The sequence below is a fragment of the Chaetodon trifascialis genome, chromosome 8, assembly GCF_039877785.1.
Source record: "Chaetodon trifascialis isolate fChaTrf1 chromosome 8, fChaTrf1.hap1, whole genome shotgun sequence".
Classification (NCBI taxonomy): Eukaryota; Metazoa; Chordata; class Actinopteri; order Chaetodontiformes; family Chaetodontidae; genus Chaetodon; species Chaetodon trifascialis.
Window position 1 is genome coordinate 4,151,736 of NC_092063.1, and position 13,864 is coordinate 4,165,599.

Here is a 13,864-nt window from a genome sequence, read left to right on the forward strand (position 1 = left end):
AAGCTGACGTAGTTAGAACTAGCGGCCATGACACACACCTGTACGATCGCTAAATTATCCAGGTGAGTCCTGTTTCTATGTCAGGTAACGTCGAGCATGTCTGAAAGAAAAGATGGATGGTGGCTAATGTTTGCTAATCTTAAACACAACTTTAGGTCACTGTTGTGTAACTGGCATCGCTGAGTGTGTTCAAAACTCTTCTACTTTTACCACTTTTTTTAACAGGTCCATAAATTACACTCATTTCCTGGAAAACATCCTGAAAATCGTTATGTAACCTGGCAATAATTACGCTCCAGGCAGCACACTGTCACCTGAGTTCAAACCGGCCAGCTGGGGCCTTTCTTTGTGTTAGCATGACATGCAAGTTCAATTAAAGGCTCTAAATTTCACGTAGGTGTGAATGGTTGTGTCTGTGTCAGCCCTGTGATTGGCTGTCCAGGTGTACCCATCCTCTCAGGCAGGACAGGCAGGTATAACTAATGGATGACACAGAGAAAAGAGAGGCTGTGTTCAATGGGTGTATTTGTAATGTCAGCTGAAAAAAAACACAAACAAAAAAACATTGTGTCCACAAGCCAATTCAATTCAACACAGATGAATCAGACAGTTTCCAATGTGAATAATGAATAAAAATGTGTTTACCTGGGCTAATGGAGCAAATACAAACAGCCTTTAAACCAACCCTGTCTGCTAGAAATGACATTTATGTATAAATTATTTGGATTCATAATTCATAGTGATGGTGACAACATCATTGCTTGATGGCGTGATAAGTGCAGGACTGTGACACCAGAATACAGGGTTCACATCCAGACCGATTTCGGTTAAATTTCAATAAAAAATCTTATGTCTCAAGTCACTGCTGACTCCTTCTTTAATAAAACAGACCATTAAGACTGCCTCTTTAAAACAAATGAAATATGTTGTCAGTAAACTTTAGCATCTACATGTTTGCAACCCGACAGGTACGTTAATTAACATTTCCTCATTAAATTAATAGAAAACACAATTCAGTCGCCATTACACTTCCCTCAAAATGCATTTCCTATCGCAAATTATTGTATATAAATGTAATTTCTAGGGGACAAGGTGGTTTAAACTCAAACTTTCACTATTTCCTTGTAATTAATACAAAACTACATTGTTATTTCCAGGAAACTTTCAAAATATTGCTAAGATATTATTCATTTTAAAACAACAAACCTGTAAAATAAAGTGTTAGCGATCAGCGTTATACTGTAGACTTTTGATGTTTTCCACGTATAGGAAATAGCGGATCAGGTAAATGTTGTTAATGCTAATTGTTGACAGTAAGGCTTACTGGTGTGGCACCACCATTACAACTGGTGAAACGTGTTGGGAGAGGCGCAGCAATGAGCCACCTCAATTTACAAGCTATCAGTAATGACCTGCGGGTCACTTATGGAAATCTCTCCATGTAAATAAGTTTTACAGATGGTAATTCATCCCCTGGTAGATCATAGCCCCCTCTTTGACAAGCTAATCCTCAGCCAAGCGTGTAATTAAGAACAGAGCGGGGTATGCTGGGAATCCAGTGCACGTGTGTGACATGACAGTGAAGCAGCGGCCTGCGGCGTCAGAGTGGAAACTAATCACCTGTCACCGACCGCTACTGACCAAACACAGTCGCTAATGCGTCTGATGAGCCAGGTTTGGATGAAGATGGAGGAGAGCAGCTTTGCTAAGTGGACAAACTAGCATCGTTATCAAATTTTACCTCTGACAGAAAGATTCTGTCTCACGCACACGAGGCTTCAGGACTGCGACAAACCGTGGATGTGTCTTTCAGAGTGTTACAGGACGGCCTGGGGGAGTCGTCGAGGTTTGGAGCCTCAGGCACAAAGCGCCCTTTACACTGCTGGATCCACATCGTATCGCCTTTTTACCATCCAATAATCGAGTCCTGTCTCCTTGAAATTACATTTATATCAGAACTAATTAGCAACAGCAAATATGTTTCGAAGGGAACATAATACAGATCGAGTTACATTTTCTATTAAGATAATGAGGGAATGCTGTTGGTTAATGTACCTGGCAAGTTGCAGACACTCGACGTATGTTCGCAGGCAGTGCACCTTCCACTCATAGTGATTACAGCGTTATTATTCTGCTTTTTAATGTTTATGTTCAGCCACTGCAGCACTTCTTAATATGAAAGATCACAGCAGCAATCGTCGTCTTTCCCCAACCGTCACCGAAGTGCACAGTTATTGTGCTTCACTGCAGCGTTATGATGACCAGCCTCTCATCCACTTTTCTGCTGTGGTTGATGGATAAAACCGCATCCGTATAAGAGGAAGTAATCTTAAAGGTCCTGTATGTAAGATTTAGTGGCATCTAGTGGTGAGGCCGCAGATTGCAGCCAGCCGGACGCCCCTCGCCTCACCGTCCTCTACAGAGGTTGCTAAAAACGTGAAGGGCGTATTTGGTTTGACCATTGTGGGCTACTGTAGAAACATGGCGGTGCAACATGGCGGACTCCATGGCAGAGGATCCGCTCTCTCTGTGGATATGAAGAACTCATTCAGAGGTATTCTTATTCTCAGGTGATTACACACCTGAAGGCTTCAGTGAAAAACCACCGTAGACCACCTCAGCACCGAACAGACAGACGGAGACGAGCTGGTGAACAAGGAGGAGTCTTTAGCTGCTAAAGAGCCAGATGTTTCCCTCGGGGGCTGGTAGAGACCGAAAATAGAGCTAAAGTCCAAGACATGTTTAATGCAGTTTCTTTAAATGCAGTGTTAACGTTTTTGGACACCTGGGGGCAGTGCAGCTAACTGTGTACACAACAATGACATATTACCAATGCATAATGTTGACGGTTTGATTAGAGCAGCTTTAGTTACCTTTGCAGCCACTAACGTGCATCATAGACTGTCCTCAGTGCAGCTTTGAGCAGGTTTTTCAAAGTGGTCTGACAATGTTTTTCTACATATCCTGCAGCTGGCAATGATTCAGTCCCCTTTCATGGAAATCCTTCATGTGAAGCCGCTGTGGACCCACTCTAAAAACACCCATCGTGTTGTTTGGGTTCTGCATATCAGCAGGTTCTATATGGTGATGAACTCGTCTCTGAGATGCTCTACCATGCAGACATTATACATCGGATATAGGAAGGTGTTCTTACGGACACATCCCCTGTGGCGTTTGGTCAAGAGAGCAGCGAGAACGTGTCAGTGCTGGAGAGCTGCCCTGCATGCAGAGCAGAGCAGGTCACTCTGAGAGAGGAAATGGAAACACTCTCCCAGGACGGCTCCAACCACTCGAAGCAGAAGTCCTGTAATATCCGGCCTGTGCCTGCCGTGATCAGGGACTGATATACCCTGCAGCTCGGCAGAGAGCTGCTGTGTTTACTCCTTATCAGGTTTAGTATGAAAAAAAAATACTAATCAGTCTGTATCCTTCAGATTAAAACTTTGGTTTGCTTTGCTCTGCCCCCCCCCACCCCCCCACCCCGGAGTTACTGTTGTTCTGCCTGTGAAGCCTTACGTCTCGGTCACACAATGCAGTTTAATTACTGTACTGAAGTACGATTTCTAAGTACTTAAGTCGTAAATACTCTACTTTTCACTCCCTAAATTTACTTGATAACTTTAGTCTCAAGTAAAATTTAACAAATCAATAAATTATGATGAAGATAAGGCTGTATTGATCTCTGTGGGAAATCACAAGCTACCCAGCAGTATATAAATTAATACAAGTTCTCCCACCTTTAACGCTGCAACATTAAAGTCACGTACACATGCGAAGCATTAATGCAGTAATAAGAATCCAATACTATAATATACGTTATTCTCAGATGGGTCGTTCTGCATAATGATTTCTTTGTGTTCTCAGCTGTAAAAGGAGAAACGAGTCCTAAATGTGCACCTGATGTCTGCAGCTGACTCCCCCGTGAAGTCAGCGAAAATGAAAATCAGACTCGTTACGAGAGGAAAGCCTCTCAGGGTTGCCGGAGTATAAACTTACCCAAATCCAATAAAGTCGACTGGCTGTGCTGTTATGAACAAGGTGAGCAGTAATCTCGAAGCCATCGGCTATCATCTGACACGGACTCGGCCTCCGGGGGCAACGGCCACTGTTTCAGGGCTTCCGTTGAAGCGCAGCCTTCGGAAACCAAAATGCTTCCGATACCAAAATCTTGGATTCTGCTTTCATTCCCGTTGATAGAGATGAGGCTAACGGTGATGAGGACAAAGCTATTTTTCATTAACCGATCAGCTGACTCAGCATCACACAGTGTCTGCTTTTGGCAAGATGAAACCAACTTGACCAAACGAGTCCTGGAGGCAAAGCCACTTCACCGTTTTTGACTTACCTGAATAAGGTCACGAGCTCTGACACCATCGCAGTCACTGAAACAAGTGAAAGACTAATAAAAGATTAATGCAGCAGGGCCTATATTATCATAGAGCCTTGTTTTGATCTTATTTCATTGGTTTTCATTCTTCATCGTGTATCATTCATTCATGTTCGGTCTTTGCATGTGAAGCACTTGCGCATGGGATTTCTTTGTTGTAAAGCACTTTGAAGTGCATTTCTCATATGCATTAAAGTTATAAATAAGGTTTATTATTCTCATCATTTTCGTTCCTTGACTGCAGCAGCAGAAGGCGCTCTCCATTCCCCAAACACGCTCTCATGCCTGCAGCTCTTCAGCCCGGCTTATTTAAGTCTCTCCTTTAACCTCCGTCCCATCCTTCCAACTGAGCTTCCAGCTCCAGGTCAGCCTTGCTGATGCATGGGAGGATTTTAGGGGGCTGAATTAAATCTCCTCGGGCGAATACCTGAGTGGAATTTGACTTAGATTTTTATTCTCGAAGTATCAGTCTCAGGGGAGCGTCGTCCTCCAGCCTGAGCTCAGTTCCCTTTGAACTCTGCTTAGATTTGCTCGCTGGTGCGCCGGCCATAAGCAGATCCAATGTGTTGTTGAGAGCGAAGAGGACAGGAGGTGCCTGATGTATGGTTCATTACAAAGATGAATTGTGCTGACAGCATCCCCGGCGAGGATTGACCCTGTTGGATGTGCCGCGGCATTTTTTTGAAGTTATGTGTGTATTCAGACCTTCGCTTTCTCCACATTCGCTGGCAATGGGGGACCGTGTCGACCATCCTAAGAGAATTAAATGTCACAAACCAGCACATTTAGAAACCATCTGAGACATTCACAAGTACAGTCACCCCTGTAGTACAAAGAACGGCAATCTCAAGTTTTGTCAAAATCAATCAGTCAATCAAGCAAATCTAGGTTTATTAGCACAGCACTTGGTGCACAATGCTACTCAAAGAGGGGTCTGCTTACCAGAGCTGTCTGGTTTATGAACAAGGATTAGGGGCTCTAGAGTTATCAATCAACTCCACACGGCATAAAACAGACAAAGCCGTAGCAGCACACATGAAGTGCTGATTGATTTTTAATAATTCTGTGCTAAAAAGCTACAACGAGCAGGATTAGCCTGGAGAGCTTCCCACACAAGTATATTTAGGCGACTGCGTGCAAGAAGTAAGAAAGTGCAAGGAGTGAAATTAAACCAGCTTGGGAGCAGAAATGCTTCCTCCGTCCCAGGAGAAAACACAAGAAATGTAAATGTGTTGACGGCTGAAAGCTAATATAAAAATGAAAGTTTGAAATTGTAAAATAAAGGGGCAACAACCAGAGACCACCATGATGTGATCTTTGTAGCTGAGCCAAAACTCCAGTTTTTAAAGGAAACTGCTATCCATCAACTATTTTGAGAGGAGAAGAAGAGAATTAAAACCAGCTTTGTTCTCAATAAATAAATAAATAAAAGAAGCATCCTGGGGTCCAGCTGACACAAACTGAAAGTAACTGTTAAAAATAAGACTGAGCACTACAGAACTTCTGTCTCCTCTGAGGGGACAAAATGTTCTTTGCAGACGGACGACAGAGCAGGTTTGGAGTCGAGCGTTGACCTAGAAAGAGCGTCCGAGGAGACAAGGAAGGAAAAGGAAACGTCCTGAGAACCAAGCTGGAGTAATGATCAAAGACGGGTGAAGTCAGAGGGGCGTTAGCTCCCCTAAAACAGACCCGAGCTCCGCCAGAAGAACAGTTCAGGGAGGTCTCTGAGACAACGATTAGCATTCATAACCCAGCCAGCAAAATGTGGTTCCCAAAACGTTCTGGGATGATTATTTTTTGGTTTAAGGGAACAAAATGTTCTGTAAATGTTTTTCTGACGTAAAACCAACATTACTGTTCTGTTCTGAAGGTTATGGGAATGTTTTGTGTCAGCTGGGATCGTTGAAATGAGTGATGTAAGAAGTACATAACATCAGTTTAAAACGTCTTTTTTAAAACTCTGTCCAGGTCAGAACAGCTGATTCATCATCTGCCAATGATGGGTGTGTCTGGACTGAGCTGTGCGTGCGCAGTGTGCTTTTATTGATCACACCTGATGGGTTGTTGTGTGTGCCTGTGTGTAATTACTCCATCCTATCAGCACGCAGTGAATTCTTGACTTTACTTCCCGATCACACACTTCAGTGACTGAGCTTTCTCCTTGACGTCAGGCACAAAAACAAGATTTCAGATAACAGTGGATGCAGGAGACATGATGTGTTCTCCACAGGATGACAAATTACTCAGAAACAAATTATTAGAAACAGACATACATTATTAAAGTCTGTCTCTCCTCTCCTGAAGCTGTCCAGGGTTCTGACAGGTTCTTAAAAGACTGATTTATCACCTCCTAAACTGAAGGACCTGACCATGGAAGAGGCTCATCACGACCCGCTGAGAGCCACAGCGTAATGTGCTTCAAACCCGAAGGACTCAACAGGTCGATTGCGGGTGACTTCTAAAATGACATATATCACCGTTAGAGACAGGCCGCTACATCATCGTCATGTTGCTAATGTTGCTTAGTGTTCAGCACCAAAACTGCTTAGTTAGCTTCAGGAAAGATTGAGGTCAAAATCAGTGCGTTACTGTTCCTTATGTGACGTAACTTAAGTTCGTTAGGTAACTTAAAATAACTTAAAATGGTTTCTTGCAAACAGCATCCAGCCCACCTGACTTCCTCCTTTGCTCCCGTCATAATTGCTACGGCCACTAGAGGTCGCATAACATAAACAACCTGCTAGCATAGACGACCTACACGGCTGTTTTTCTGTGTTTCAAACACAAGCTAAGCTGCATGTAGAGCAGTCATGAAATCAGTGAAATAAACCTTTTGGTAGTGAAACACTCGTCCTTCCTGATGGCTTTGAGGCAGTTTTTAATGCTGGATGAGATCGACTTACGCATGCATAGGTTAAGCGATTTTAATGGGGAGGTCTCTGACACGATGCCCCGCATTTGCCCTCATCATCAGAGCATCTCTTCATCTTTTTATCAGTAGTCTTCCTGCAGATGAACTGAGCAGGAAGGTCACGAACACTCAGTCATTTCATTTAACACTCGGTGGTGGTGAAAAAGAAAGTCATCAGATCTTTCACTAAAGAGTAAAAAGTAATACATTAATATAAAAATACTCAATTAAATGTAAAAGCATTGCATTCAAATCCCACATCAAAGAATCAAAAGTACTGCAGAAAAAAAATACTGCATTTTACTGTTATACCTGAAGAGATGCAGCTTTTAACTACTTTATATACTGTTATATATACCAGTGGTTCCCAATCTGTGGACTGTGTCACTCCAAAGGGTCAAAAGATAACTCTGAGGGGTCGTGACGTGATTAATAGAGACGGAAAAGTACAAATCTGTGTTAATATTTTAGACTTTTCTGACTTTTTTGATTTTGTAAAATTCTTGATGTTTTGGTATTTTGGCCTCAACTGTTCTTCTAAATGAGACCAACCTCAAGCATGTAGAGAGGAAATGAACAGTTAACAGCTCATAGACATCTGACACATGCCAAAGGGCCCGGACTGGACACTGTTTTTAATAGGTCGCAAACTATGAAAAGTCTAATAATTCACTGTAATCTATTTAACTATGTGTATTTCATAAACTTCTGTTTTCTCTGTAAAGTCTGAATCTGTGAAGTAACCAGTAACTGCAACTGTCAGATTGTGCTTAAGTCCAGCACTTGAGTAAATGTACTTAGTTACTTAAAGCCAGTGATTGTGGGTCACCTGTGGCTCTGTGGCCTGTATGTAGAGGACTGTCGTGACTGTCTGAAAAACATGTCTCTGTGTTTCATTGCAGACTGTGTATTATATTGTTTTCATCTCGTGTTCTGCGTTCATTCTCTGTTTGGCCTCTTGGGAAGACATCTACTCTTAATGCTCTCTAATCAGTGTTAATCCACCACGTTGGTCAGTTGCGGACGCTCGGGTTACTGCTCCAGAAGGAGTAGCTCTATTCAGAGGTAAACGGCGTGTTTTGAAGTGAACTTGTCCATTTTTCTCCTCAGTTAGGCGACATCTCATATCTGTGTCGGTGGCCTCCATTTTCATCCACCCGGACGGCTGCATTTCCCTGTGTTTTGTGCAGTTTTCAGCTCTTTTGTGACTGTTGTGAGTTTGCTTTTAGTTACTTACCGTGCTGTGCTCTTTTCAGCCGCACAAGCATGCGAACGGCGCCACGGTGACCTTTTTCTCTTGAAAACTAGTCTTGACAAAGCGTGCATTTTTTCCTGCTCACTACGGTGGCGCTTCAGCTGCTCCTGCAAAAGCCTTTAATGCCACCTTCAACATCATCATCGTCAAGCGAGAGGGCGATGCTGTGCTCTTAATCATTTGTATGTGGTGAGAGGGAAACAGCAAACCTCCTCTCAGGCTTCCATTGATTCGCCTCACACACTCTCTGCAGGTGTATTCATGAACATGCGCCTGCTGCATGACTGACCACGTTGGAGAACTGCAGAGGGGCTGCAGAGGAGACATCAAGGTTGTATATTTAAATAACAATGATTTGAGGACTGTAGCAGCTATGCAAAACACTGCCCCTCAGGCCTTGGAACATATGGATTCAGTGCTTTGCTTCAGGCTCCAAAGTCATGTCATGACCCTCATTACTCTGGGCAATTCCCTTCTCATCTCACGTTAGCCTGGGAGCACTTCTCGCAGCCCGCTGGGGCAGACCCTGCGGTAGTCCTCTGCATGTATAATCAGGAGGTTTGGTCACTCAGCTGTGGCTTACATTGTCCTGTATTCACGTCTCTGGGCCACGGAAAAGCAGGCACTGTTTACTCACAATGATGGGAGCTAATCCAAACTCAGACCTGTCGCCCCTGCAGGACACGAGTCCCCGAGTTCATGAGAAGGGCTGGACGATGTGTTCAGATCACTGAGTGAAAGCACTAATACAACACTGTAACAGCACTGCATTGACTTTCAGCTAATTATTATTTTCATTATGGATTCATCTGCTGATTATATTCTCCATTAATTGATTGTTTTGTTTATAGAAATTCAGAAAATCCTGAGGAATGCCGTTACAATCACCCAAAGCCTAAAGTGACTTACAACAACTTACTGCACAATAAATTCTGATTATTAAAATAAAGCAGCAAATCCTCAGATTTGTGAGGTTTTTGTCCGAAAAATGACTGATCAACTTATGATTTCAGCTGCGCTTGTATGTACCATTTACTAGCATAATTCATGACAAAACATCATGTTGTAGAATTTATTTGTATGTTTTGTGTGTAAAAGTCTTAGTTAGTCTTAGATAGTTGTAGTGGAATAAAAACAATATTCATGTACATTAAATGAAGCTTCACTACACTGAAGGCTCCCCCAGAGAAACGCAGCAAGCTAAGCTACAGCAACGTGGCTAAAGTGCTTTGCTACATCGAATCTTGTTTATTTACTTATTGATTTTTTTTTCATTGAACCAGCTTCATTCTGAGTCAGTGATCAATAAAAGTGTCAGTCAAACAGATCGGCACGTCAGCTTCAGTTGCTAATTAAACAACATGTTCTGCTCTTACTGCACTGAAACCAATTTGCCAGCACAAACAAACAAACAAACAAACAAACAAACAAACACGTGCACCACATAATAGCCTAAAGCAGGTGTCGAGAGCGTGTGTATCTTCATCCGTGTGTGTGCGTGCATGCACACCTGCGCTTGTATGCGCAGTTTACACTCACATTTGCATGACAATCTGTGAGACACTGACTCAGGATCAGCTCCTCTGCGTCTTCGCCTGCTGCCATATTTCCATCAAGTAAACCCAACATCTGTGTTTCATTCACACGCGATGAAGAGGAGTCTGTGTTTTACTCACATTTATTGACATAATCTCCTGGATGTGATGTCAAGGCTTCGCGTAACATCCACTTCCTGAGGAGCCATGAGTCTCCTGAATTTGCACCCAAACTGCCGTCAAGACCTGCCAAGAAAGAGGCAGAAAAAGGGCATGGAGAAAATAAAAGAAGAAGAGGAAGCTGTTTCCACTCGTCCTCTTCCCATAATGCTCTCTGTCTTCATAATCGTCGTATGCAGACAGCATGAAACATGGCCAATAGTAGCTGAATCTTGCCAAAATCACCTAAATAAATTTCTCTTTTCTTTGTTGCAACATTTTAAAATTTCACTTTGCCAACAGATGGAATCACGTCTACTGATTCACAGGTTTCTGGATATGTACAAATACTGCAGCACCAACATTTTCAAAGGAAAGAAGGAAGCTGTGTTGGTGAACTGGAGCATGCATGGCTGCATGTAAACAGGAATATGAGTGGAATAATCATTTTTCATTGCCCTGTAGGAAATCTGCCTGTTTTCAGAATCAAAAACCAGAATATTTCGTGCAGGTAAACCTATTCAATGGCAATAAAAAATAATCCTACTTCAAGAAGAGTTTGAAATTTTAACCTTTAATCATCCAGCTTTAATTGGCCAGATTAATGTGATTTGCAAGGTTGCAGGTTTTACGTGTATCTTCTGAATTTAGCAGCATGCGTCGACATTTCATCAAAATTAGGCCGCTTATGCCTGAGATGTGTCTACGTTGAAAACGTTAATGACATCGATCAATAGGACACAAATCATGTGTGGGATTTTCATCTGACAGCCTGGATCAAACGCATTGTGCTCAGGTAAAGCGCTCATCAGCAGTCTACCTTCAGCTGAGGCATCACTATCCCTCCGCTTCCACCATCAATGCCCCATCAAGGGCCTGTCCAGCCGCTGTCAGCCGATTGTCATGCTGTTCACTTCGCATAAACCAATCTGTCATGCATTGTTAATGTTAAAGGATTTGGTTGTGTGTGCTGTTTGCAGCAGCTCCATCACAGCAAACTGAGTGATGTGATTGGACGACAGGACCACTGGATTACGCGTGCATCTGTTTCTTTGATATTAAACTTCTTCTTGGAGGGTTGTTCGTCTTACGCATGCTTGATTTGATTTTAATTGTTAAAAAAATGAAAGGACAATGCTGCAAGTCAAAATCACATTAAGCTTCTTAGCAGCAAGCACGCCGCGGTGATGAAATCCCGAACTTGAGTGTATCAGACAGACATACAGATGCAGGTTTCTTCATCTCTGACACCAAGCAGTTTTTTCATTAACACCAGTCACTCCACAGCATGCACAGATGATTGCAAATGCACCTAAATGATACAACGAGCCTCCAACACTTCCTCCAAATTAGACAACAAAAAACACAGTTTTGTCCTTGAGGCGATTCCTAATCCGGTGACCCAATCAGCAGGATGACATCGCTTGTCTATGCCTCCAAAACCATCCATTTTATCATCCAGGATTAGGATTTGGATTTAAGTAAGGGCTTCCTTAAGGTTAAGGAAACAGCAGTACCCAATGCAACTGCTGTACCACTAGTACACGGAAGTTGCTTTCACTGACTTTGATCTCAGGAGTGACAGACGGATAAGACGTCGTACTGAACAATGTCCTGTTAGGAACAATTGTTTCTTGAAAAGTCAACAGTAACTGACAGGCAGAGATCCAGGAAGTGCAGGACGAAACACTGAGTCAGACACTGAAAGCAGAGGAGAACAGAAGATGGGTCGAAGTCAAAGGCAGGCAGGTCCTGCATAGTATTAAGAACAACCTGGCAAAGAGTGAGTGTGAAAGAGCAGCTTAAATACTAGACTGAGTGGGAATGAATCTCAGGTGAGCTATCAGGTGAGTGGGCAGGTGGGCGTGGCTGGCAGGGGAGTGAGAGTGGAAAAGACAGCACAGGTGAACAGATGAGAAGACACAGCAGCAGGTAACAGACTGGACGGTACTGTGACACAGAGGAGGCTCCAGCAGTCAGGAGCATGGCCTACGGCGCCGTCAGCACGTTGACAATGTTTGTGTAATTACTCTCATTGCCAGAAGGGGGAGACAAAAGCTCCACACTGCAGGTTTGGAAGATAAAAGATGCATCAAGGACAAGCCAACATATGAAAGTTTTAAAACATTCTGCAGGAGTATTTCATACATAATGCATTCACTACGGTGTAACGGTTAGCGTAGAAACCCTTTCCCAGGGTTTGCGAGCGTGGGTCTGTGCCGTTCCCCTCATCCAGAACACACTTTCTAAGATCACAATTTTGAACGCTTGCCAGCAGTGCCATTTCATACATGTTGCAGTGCTTCAAGTGCGATTAATTTCCATTTCTTTTGTCAGTGTTGCGCGTCCAATTGATTTCAGTGTGCTCCTGCAGTCGGAGCCTCTGGTCATGGAAGCACCCTCTGCGGACCACAGCCTGTTGAGGAACTGATGCTAATCTAGATAGAGGGAAGACTGGGGCTGGCACTTTCCTCCCCCACCCCTCCGTCTCTCCCTCTCTCTCTCCCTGTTGAAGATTGTACTGATTGTGCTGCAATATGTCGCATGACCGCGGCCAGAGCTGCAGACTGAGGTGCACTTTCTCCATGCTTATTAAATCAGCGGTGTGTGCTTCTTGAAGCAGAGTGTGGAGGTACACGTGTTCATCTCGGCGGCTTGGCGCGAGCTCTCTCGACACAGAACAAAGCACAGGCTTGCATGTGTTGCTCATCAAAAAAAGAAAAAAAAGAAAAAGAAAAAAGACCCCCTTTTGATCCCTTGTGACGCATTTGCCTAATCTCATTCTATGTAAAAAAAAAAAAAAGAAAATAAAACAACTCTTTGAATGTGTCATGTGGACATCTATTCAAAGAAAAGCTTTGATATTAATGAGGAAGCCCTCATGTTTATTCATGCTTCCAAACTTATGCATGTTTCTTTTGCTGCATTGCATGTGTTTTTAGGGGCCAAATAAATCTTCCCTTGCTGGGTTTCTCTTTTGTTTTGCCCTTTCACTGCATGTTTAGTCTCAACAATGCTCTCTGCAACAGAAGTTGAAGTGGCTTGCGGGTGTTTTAGCACAACAAGATTGAAGTGAGAGGCCATTGAGCTTGTTTGACTGCTCGCCGGGCTGAGTGAGGGATCTGCCCCCAGACATTTGCACTACAGTATCCTGCTGACTTGCTTGCTTGCTCACACTGCCATAGAAACAGGGTTCCTGAGCGCAGTGGAGACTCATTCTGCTCAGGAGCGAGCCAGGGAGAGGATCGAGGAGGAGAGAGTGAGGGGGGGATTTAAAGAAAAAAAAAAAGAAAAGGAGACACACAGAGGAAAAGGAGAAACAGGGAGGGAGAAGTGGGAGAGTGAGGGATCAAGAGAGGAAAAGTGAGAGACACTGTCACTGGTGAGTACATAGCTGTCACAGCAGATTGAATCAGCGCCTCAAATCGGATGCTTTGAGCGTCTTTTTTCTTTTTTCCCCCCCTTCTTTGTTCGCTTCTGACGATTGATTTCTCCGGCTTGGTTTCACTGCTGCTGAGATGCTGTGAAGCAGGTTGCAGGTTGTCAGTTTGTTGTGGGATCTGAGAGGATGCAGAGGCAGATGCAGAGCGGCGGTGGCGGCGGCGGCTTTCTGTTTG

At 43.5% G+C, this 13,864-nt stretch overlaps 1 protein-coding gene across 1 annotated transcript in view; it reads left to right on the plus strand.

Moving 5' to 3' along the window:
- The first annotated feature begins 13,274 nt into the window (after nucleotides 1-13,274).
- Nucleotides 13,275-13,864, plus strand: part of syt6a (synaptotagmin VIa) — a 31,056-nt gene continuing 30,466 nt past the window's right edge. Inside the window, exon 1 of the mRNA XM_070968049.1 lies at nucleotides 13,275-13,629. The gene's annotated coding sequence lies outside the window, so the exon portion shown is untranslated. The remainder of the gene's footprint in view (nucleotides 13,630-13,864) is intronic.